This window comes from Lutra lutra, chromosome 4 (genome assembly GCF_902655055.1).
Source record: "Lutra lutra chromosome 4, mLutLut1.2, whole genome shotgun sequence".
In the NCBI taxonomy this organism is placed as follows: domain Eukaryota; kingdom Metazoa; phylum Chordata; class Mammalia; order Carnivora; family Mustelidae; genus Lutra; species Lutra lutra.
In genome coordinates, this window is record NC_062281.1 from 133,226,323 (window position 1) to 133,236,451 (window position 10,129).

The 10,129-nt window shown below is 39.4% G+C and overlaps 1 non-coding gene across 1 annotated transcript; it reads right to left on the minus strand.

The window, feature by feature from the left end:
• Positions 1-6,391: 6,391 nt before the first annotated feature.
• Positions 6,392-6,501, minus strand: LOC125099476 (U6 spliceosomal RNA). The gene has a single exon (XR_007127202.1). It is a non-coding gene; the product is annotated as a U6 spliceosomal RNA (small nuclear RNA).
• Between the last annotated feature and the right edge of the window lie 3,628 nt (positions 6,502-10,129).

A 10,129-nucleotide genomic window follows, 5' to 3' on the forward strand; every position in this document is an offset into this window, starting at 1 on the left:
GCTTTTGGATTCTTATGCCTCTCTTCATTGTGTCTTTTAGTGAACAGGAGGTTTTTTTTTTTTTTAAGATTTATTTACTTATTTGAGAGAGAGAGAGAGAGAGCGCATGAGCATGAGCACGAGTGGGAGAAGGGGTAGAGGGAGAGGGAGAGAAGCAGACTCCCCCGAACGCAGAGGTTGATGTGGGGCTCAGTCTCACAACCCTGCGATCATGACATGAGCCGAAATCAAGAGTCTGTTGCTTCACAGACTGAGCCACCCAGGTGCCCTGTAGTGAACAGAAGTTTTATAAAGTTCCACATAATTAAATGTACTGTGTTTTATAAGTGGATGTCTTATGTCTTATTTAAGAAATGTTAAACTATCCCAAGGTCATAAAGGAATTCTTCTATATTCTGTTTTAAAAAGTTTTATAATTTTTCTTTCACAGGTAAATATTTAAACTCTATGGAATTGATTTTTTGTGTGTGTAAGGGTCCAATTTCATTTTTTATTCAGTGATGAATCAATTGTTCTAATGCCTTTTATTAAACAATCCGTCATTGCCCCCGCCCTAAACTAATCTGCAATGCCAATTTTCCCATATATCATGTTTCCGCATTAAATAGATTTATTTCTAGACTCTTGCTGTTCTCTTGGGCTATTTACCCCTAAGACAATACAAAACTGATAATTGCTATAGCTTTAGAATTTTTTTTTTTTTTTACTACCTTGTAGGGAAACATTCCCTAATTTCCCTTGTGGAAAACAGGCAACTTTATGATATTGATTGCTTTCATCCATGATCATGGTACGGTTTTCATTTATTTACATATTTTAATACCTTTCAATAAGAGTTTGTAATTTTATCCTCAAAAGTCTTTCGTATCTTTATTGCTGAATAGTTTATATATTTTTTGATATTATGAAAGTACATTTAATGTTATTTTTCTAGTTATATTTTGCTGCTATGTAGAAATGGTAAACACAGTAACTCAGTAGGACTTTTTAAACATCTATATACATTGTAAAATATTATTTGTCAAATAATGACAATTTTGTCTCCTTCTTTGTTGAAATTCATCAAATGCTTTTACTATAGTATTGAGATGATCATATAATGTTTTCTCTTATCTGTTAATGTAATGAATTACATTTATTGGCTTTCCAATGTTAAGCCAATCTTGAATTTCTGGGATAAATACAATTTGGTCATGAAAATGTTCTCTAACGACATCTGCATTTGGCTGGCTAAATAGCACTTCTTCCTTAATGTTCATAAGAGACACTGAGCTGTAACTTTTCCCTTCTCTGTGATCATTGACGGATCTCATATCCACATTGTGTCAGCCTCAACAAATACAAAAGGGAATGTCTTTCCTTCTCTACTCTGAGAATAGTTTGTGTAAGATTAGAATAATTTATCTCCTGAATATTTGATAGAATGTCAGTAAAACCAACAAAAATAAATAAATTCTGGTTTGGTTTCGCAGGTTATGTGACTCTTCAGTATTCTTATTTATTTGTGAATCAACTTGAGAAGTTAGAGTTGTTTAGGAATTTGCCTATATTTGCCTATCTCATCTCAGTTTCCAAGTTTTTTCTGGTATGAAGTTGATCTTAATACAGACTTTTTATTTCTTCATTTCCACTCAATGTGTAGTAACTGCCACCCTGTTTCCTTCTTAGAATCACTCATTTGTAATCTTTGTTCTCTGATTATTCTTCCCATTGTTTTGCCTGTTTTGAAGTAACTTATCTTTCTTAAATAACTGACATTTGATTTGCTCTCCTCTTTATAGTAGCTTTTTCCTCCTCCACATCATTGATTTCTACTTTTATCACTGTTGTTTTTCTCTCTGTCCAATATTTTAAGGTTTTCTTGTATTCTGTGTCTAACTAAATATGTTGAATACTTAATTCACTAATTTTCAGCTTTCTTACCTTTTTTTAAAAGACTTATTTATTATTTTAGAGAGGGGGAGGGGCAGAGGGAAAGAGAGAGGGAGAATCCTTTATTTTTTAAATTATTTTTATTATGTTATATTAGTCACCATACAATAATGTCATTAGTTTTTCATGTAGTGTTCCATGATTCATTGTTTACATTTAACACCAAGTGCTCCATGCAGTCTGTGCCTTCTTTAATACTCATCACTGGGCAGACCCATCCTCCCACCCCCTCCCCTCTAAAACCCTCAGTTTGTTTCTGAGTCCACAGTCTCTCATGGTTCGTCTCCCCCCTCTGATTCCCACCCCCTTCATTTTCCCCTTCCTTCTCCTAATGCCTTCCATGCTATTTCTTATGTTCCACGAGTAAGTGAAACCATATGACAATTGACTTTGAGAGAGGAAGAACCTTAAGCAGGCATCATGTTCAGTGAGGAGCCTGATGCAGGGCTCACTCTCACCACCCCGAGATCATGACATGACCTGAAATCGAGAGTTGGCTGCTTAATCAACTGAGCCACCCAGGTGTCCCATAGCTGTTCTTACTAATGGAAGCATTTCAGGCTATAAATTCTCCTCTAAGTAACACATTAGCTGCATACCATAAGTTTTGATGAATACTTTTTCAACTACTGTTCTGTTACAAATATTTCCTAATTTCCATTGTTTCTTTTTCCAAAAGAAACCAGGAATTTCTTACTGATTTTAAATTTCCAAACACTTAGAGTTTTTAAGTTCTTTTGTTATTAGTCTCTAACTATATGCACTATGATCAGAAAATAAGCTCTGCTTGACACTAATCCTTTGAAATGTATTAAGGTTCTCTTTATGGCCTTGCACATCATTAATTTTTATGAATATGCCACATATACTCGAGAAGAATGTGTGTTCTGGAGTTTTGGGATATAATGTTCCTACTAGTCCTAAATAATTCATTGTGCTGTTTAAATTTCATCTATCCTTACTCAATTTTGGCTGCTTATTCTATTATTGAGTACCTATATTAAATACCCCCATTTTGATAGTGGATTGTTAATATCCAGTTTTAGGATAATGATAGATTTTCAAATAAACCCTTGAGTAAGCAGATGCATATATGAATCTGGAGTTCAGAGAAATCCAAGGTGGAAATGCAAATCTAGGTATTTTGCATGGAGGTAATCTTTCCGGGAAGACTAGATGAGATCACACAAAGAACAGAAATGAGAAAGAAGATTAGAAGTCTGCGGTTTGGGACCTGGGGCACTCTAGTGTTTACAGGCTGTGGAGATGGCAGGGGAGGGAATAGACAGAGTGACTGAAAAAAAAAAAAAAGGGTATTCTCTATAGTGACAGAGAAACATATGGTGAACTAGGAGATGAAGACGTTTGCAAAGTGTTTAATGTTTGATAATTAATAATCCATCATGTTTGACCTGTAAGAAAGGTGAATTTCCTATCTCACTCTTCCCTCCTATACACATACACCCACATACACACACACACACACACACACACACACAGGTTGTTTCTGTTCTGGAGGAAGATGGCTGCCGTAGATAGTCCTTCATGGGGAGATTAAAATTAATAGTTAAATGAAGGAACCATCTTGTTGGAAGCTTTGGGAATCTCATCATAGCAAGCCCTCAGTTCTAACCATCAGGACTGTCCCTAGAAGGGTAAAGGACTTCAGATAACTTAATCAGAACAAGGGGGATAAGGGAAATACTGCTCTGAGACCTGGGTCAGAGAGGCCCCTTCCCTGTATCCTGCACTTTGATAGACACTTAACTCTGGCCCTTCTCAGTCCATGCTCCCTGACTGGGGTAGAGTGCCAGGGGCAAAGTAACAGGCCCACTAGGAACCTGCACCTTTCCCCATTCCAACTTCGAGGCCACATCCTTGGTACCAATGATTCATGGCTCAAGTCCATCACTAAGGCATATGGAGAATTATTCCTGGAATCTGTCCTCCTAGGAGTGGACCACACCTCAGATGACATCCTTCTAGGCCCTGGGTGAGCTAATGTGTGGTTATGGGGGGGCGGGAGCTGTAACGTATCTCAGCAAGTGGACAGACGTTTCCAGATATATTTGAACATCCTACAGTGTGGGATGTAATCAGGTGTGGGAAGAGCAGCAGTGGATTTCTTCAAACCACCAGATTTCAGGCTGAAACTTAGAAGATTCCAGGAACTCTTAAACTTAAAACTTATCTTCCAGGTTGTTATGAAGATATATTTGTCAGGGCAGAAATGTAGAACAGTCTTCATTTAATATTTGGTTAGATTGATTTATAAATTATAAATATTTAAACATACTGTCTATCTTGTTGTGGTTACTATGCATGCTAAGGACAGAATGTAGGAAGTAGAACCTATTAAGGTTGGTGTGGGTAAAAAGTTATGTCATAAAATAACACATGTACTGTAAAATAAAAGTCATGAAAAATGCTTTAAGTGTCCCTTTTAGTATGACACAGCACCTTGCTGCAGCCCTTCCCAACACAACCTCCAAGCAACACCCTAACTGCCAAATCCCCATCACACTGGGTTTCCCATCTCTCTACAATTCTCCTCCCAATTAAAAGTCTCTTCCCTCACAAGGCTGTGAGCCTTTCCACCCTCCTGTATTTCTCTTGTCCTCTTACTGAGCTGAACTGTGCCATCTTACCAGCTCCCTTTGTTCTACATATAGTAAAACTCTACTTGTCTTTCCAGTCCTCGCACAAAGCCCAACCACGGTGATTTCTAATCATCCATTTACGCTTCTGTGGCTCCCAGTAGCATTTGAGCCCCTAAGGTCAGGGAGAATATCTGATTCATCCTTGTTTCTCTACGCCTCCGCCAGAATCCTACACATGCAAGGCATTCACTGAGTGTCTTTGGGATAAATGAATAAATTCCCCAAGCCTTATAGCATACATATCTAGCATGACAGGTTTAGTCCTGGATGATATACTGAATATATCAGCAGGAGGGCTGTTTCCCCTCTGTACAGTTTTTCTTACCAACTGATTTAAAATTCTAAAAAGGATACTGTAGTTATCTTTCTATGAATCTTTTGGAGTAACTAGCATAGTTGTGAGATCTCAGTTGGTTCCCGGTAATACCTCGTTAAGTTCATTAGAGAGAAAAAGATGTGAAGAAAATGATTTAGGATAAAAGTGGAGATAGGTACTTCTAAAATGATAGTAAAGAATGCCTCATGTCCACACATGTGTTTTGGTAAGAGGGAGAGGGAAGAAGAGAAAAAATTGGAGAAGATTAGAAATTATCCCCAGATCCTACAGTGAGAATTTCAATTCTGTTTTTTCCTTCCCTATCACTGTCCTTATTTTTAGGATTCACAGTGATTTCTTATTTTATTTATTTATTTATTTATTTATTTATTTTAATTTTATTTATTTATTTGACAGGCAGAGATCACAAGTAGGCAGAGAGAGGAAGGGAAGCAGGCTCCCTGCTGAGCAGAGAGCCCCATGCGATGTGAAGCTTAATCCCAAGACGCTGGGATCATGACCTGAGCCGAAGGCAGAGGCTTTAACCCACTGAACCACCCAGGCGCCCCTAGGATTCACCGTGATCTTTGAGGAGATTCCCCACTGTCACTGCACCCTTTCTTCATAGTGCAGGCTCTCATATTGCTTGACATATTGCATATTTCTATCTAGTAGATACAACTTGCAAACACCTTCCGAAGCATCATTCTAAATCTTGAAAAAAATAATGCTAGCAGTTTTGACTTTGTATCATCCCCTAGACCCATAACGGAGCTTTCAAACCCCTTCTATTAATTCACATCAGTCTCTGGAATACTTTTTTCCTGAACATTAGCACAGCAGTGAATTAATTTCATCACGACTTTAATTAAGATTTTTTTAAAAAACCATAATCACAGATAATACAGTTAAGATGGCTAAAAAGAGTCAGTATCAAGCCAAAAGCTACACTATGATTAGGCAATATATCAGGACAACACCTTTTCTCACAATTCAAGTCAAATAAAAATGAGGAATAGAGAGTGAGGTGGCTGCGGAGACTGGAAATCTATAGTCATGCCCCCATTTGTATGGGGGAGGGGAGGGCGGGGCAGAGCAGGAGGCAAGCCAGAAGAAACAGAGGGAGTAAAAAGTAGATCTGGTAGTGAGAGCAAGCAATTGGATTTGCATGCTTTTTTTTTTTTCAAACGGTTTACTTTTGGTGGTTCAAAAAATAGTCCAAAATCATCATCTTTATATACATTCCTCTTATTCTCCTTCTGTTGTCTAGTGAAGTAAATACACACACACGCATACGCTACAATTATGATATACCAAACTTTTCATTTGCTTCCTATTCTTTTGTTTTGTTTTGTTTTTGCTTTTTAAACTTTTATTTTAATTCTAGTTAGTTCACACTCAGTGTAATATTAGTTTCAGGTGTACAATATAGTGGTTCAACACTTCCACATACCATGTGGTGTTCACCGTGACAAGGGCACTCAAAAATATGGAATGCTTCATGAGTTCGAATGTCATCCTGGCGAGGGAGGGCATGCTGATCTTCTCTGTATTGTTCCAATTTTAGTATACGTGCCGCTAAAGCGAGAGAACTGGGGGCAAATTCCACTTACTAAAACCTTGGGCAACTAAAGTTCTCTGAGTCTTCATTACTTCATGTTTTATTAAATTATCGCACAAAACTAGGACTAATGAGCAATATTTAGTATAGCAGTAGACTTTATTAGGTTGCAGCAAACAGGGTCAATCATGAAAGAAATTTAATAAGGAAACAGAAAATTCTACTCCTATGACTTAAAAAAATGACCCTATCACCAGCCTCACAAATGCAGTAGTAATTATGCACACACACACATAACCAGAGTGGGACTAACGGGACTTGTAAAAGAAAAAAAATACACCAGCTTTCAACTATCACACACAAAAACTTTACACAGAAATGATGTATGAGTTAAGTCTTGGAGGACAAATTTAAATTCCCAGGAAAAAGACTTTTGGCAACTGACAGATTAAATGTTCTTATTACTCCAGAGGGCTATATAGGTATAACTATTAGAGAAGAAGACTTTAGGTCACTGGCAGGCATGTCTAACCAGCAGAACAGACAAGGATGAAATAAGCCTTTTCTGAGGCTAGTGAACTCCTCATGCCTGTATTCAAGCGAAAACTCAACTGAAGTTTGGATAATGTAATGGGTAATCACACATCTTGGAGACAGATTGCCTGGGTTGAAATCCCAGGTCCGCCTCTTTTACAAGCTGTGTCTTTTTGTGCCTCAGTGTAAAATGAATATAAAAGCAATGCCTGCCCCATATGGGTGTTATGCAGATTAAATAATTAACACATGTAAAACACATTAGTGCTATGTAAGCTTTAGACATCATTAATGATAGTATTTCTTGGAGGGATTATTGTAGAGGAACTCATGCCATGGTTGGATTGGGTGAGGTAATCAAAGAGGGATCTGCCTCTTCTGTGATCCTAACATCCTGTGTTTCTATATTCCCCAATGTCCAGGGATTGAAATTGCTGATCAACTGAGCACGAGCTGAAGCATCTTTGAAAAACAAAACTATAACAACAAAAACCCATGTTTCTCTTAAAAAGATCTTCATCATCCTTTTTAAGATAACAATGAATAGCCTGTGTGAACAACTATTCATATAATTATTTCATAACTCCCAAAAGAAAATAGCTCCCCTCAAACCAGCCCTTGAGCACATAGGAGCAGCACAGATAGGCAGAAAGGAGTGGGGAATGGGAATCAAAATTAAATTCCTTTCAGAAGAAACCTGTCTGTAAATGATTTTAGAGTGTGATGTAGACAAAGTGAAAGATGATTATTTGGGGCAGTGAAGAATACGTTCCCTTGCTGTGAAGGGTAAGCTTCAGTGGGGGTGGGGGGGGGTGGGCAGCGCTACAGGGGTCCACACCTTGAGGGAATGCACCGATTCCCTATTGCAAACAGCTTCTTCACTGTTCTCCCCGACCTCAGTCTCCCTGTCCCACGTCCATCGTGTGCTCCTGTCTCAGTGTTCCTTCTAAAACGCTAATTCACCCCTGCCTCACACCTCACAGGGGCTTTCCATCCAACCACAGTATGACATGCGAATTCCTGGTCTCATGACTCATCATCAACCATAGCAAAGTTCCAGCTGTTTCCCACGCATGAGGTTTGTTTACATGCAGCTTCCTGAGCTCCCCCCAGAGGTATTAAAATCAGAGTCTCTGCAGCTGGACCCCGAGGTGAAGCAACTCAACCCAACTCTCTATCCCCATTCGGACTGGCTGCCAGGACAGAAGCGTCTTTTTTTCATTGCATTTTAAGTGGAATAGTGTTCGGCAGCCCTCACATCTACCTTCTCTCTCAACAGCAGCAGCAGCAAGCACTTAACAGAGCTCTGATTGAGGCAAATAGCCAAAGACAGCTTAGCCCTTTTCTCTGGCGCTGTGTCTTCCAGCTGAACCGGAGATATAACTCAGGGTAGCAAACCTGAAACTGCAACTCTTGACAGATTAATTCCATAACAAAAATCAATCATGGCACTTGTTGCCGGCATACATAATATTTTGAGCTTCCTGTTGAGCACCACCGAGAAGCAGACCTCCTTGACCTTGACTACATTAAACGAATGCACCGATACAGTAATGTAATCAGCTGATCACCGCATGCACCATCATCCCAGGTCTGTATAACAGTGATCAGCATTGAGCTCTTGTTTCCTGTGGCGCCTCCTAACCCAACCAAATTGCCATCCTTACTAGCAGAATGTCTCTTCTAGACAAAAATAGTAATTGCAGCAACTCCCAGAAGGTCTTATTTTTCGACTGGTCACCTCAGGCGATATGTCAGCTGATTTGCCTGCTAGCTTTTCCCTGAGCAAATATCAGCCAGCCAAACCGGGGATGGGGGGCGGGGGATGCGGAGGAGCACACACAATAAATCCCACTCTGGCCACAGAGAGAATACCCTCTTCTTTAGAAAACCTTTGTTCACTCCTTGGGCCAAAGAGGCTAGACAGAAAAGGAAGCATGAACAGGTGGATGGGTGAGCTCATCACCTACATAATGAGCAAACTGAAAGGGTGGGAGCCATGGGTGTGCAAGGTGGATGGAATGGAGAGAAGAAAAGGAACTTCTTCTTTTTAACATTAGAGGGACTAGGTTACACCTGACAATGTGAATTGCATTTGGGGCAGAAGAACCATCTGGAAAAGGGCGATTAACAATCCCGCTGGGTTGCTCAGCATGGCATGGATCAGGATGGGGGAAGATCTTCACAGCTGATGTCACCTGACAGGCAGACCTTCTGAGTAGCCTAGGGTGAATTTCCCAGAAACCAGGACAGCTCTTGCTAGAAACCAGTATTTTCCCAGAAACCAGGACCACTGTTGCTGATTTGCCCCATTTGGTTACTTACAGCTAAAACAAGTGATACTTGGGCTGCTGGGGAAGTGGAGATGATGTGGCCACCATCCCCAGCATCCGATGCCTATAGAGAAGTCGTGTGCATCATGTCTAACCAGAAGCATGCTTGCATGAGTATTTCACTCATTCAAAGATGCTTTAGATACCTGCAAGCCAAATGGAGATATTTCATCCTCAAAGCTCTCAATTTACCTTTTTTAATAAAATGATCCTGTGGCAAAAGGGAAGAGCTAATTAAGCATTTCATTATCTGACTGGTATAATGAACCACAAAGTGGCAGTGAAAAAAATCAGCATTGGGAAACATCTGTCCCACTCTAATGCTGAGAATGTCACAGCCTAGGACAGCATCTGCAGATGGAGGGTTTTAAAAATTGAAATAGAAGAATCTTCAAATAGCATGTTATAGAAATACCTCCAGGGAATAAACTCCAGGTAAAGTTTGCTCTTCAAACCTGCACATAGAATTTACTGTTCTTAGAAATGATAGTGTATCTGTACAAAGGAAATCATGCTCAAGTTGGCAGTGATTTAATGAATACAAGGAAATTATACTAGAATTTACTGTGTATTGTCTCTTTCATGCTCAAGGCTTTCCAAAGTGTCTTACTAACAAGCAATTAAAATGCCAAGAGACCAGGGATGGTGGGCAATGGTAAAATGTCTACTCTTATCCTGGTAGCTTACAAATTGCCTAGAATAGCTCCTTGGTTGCTGAGGAATGTTGATTGTGGATGTCACAGCTGTCCTTGCAATTGTTTAAATAGGCGATGAGATCTGGGGTTCTTCTTAG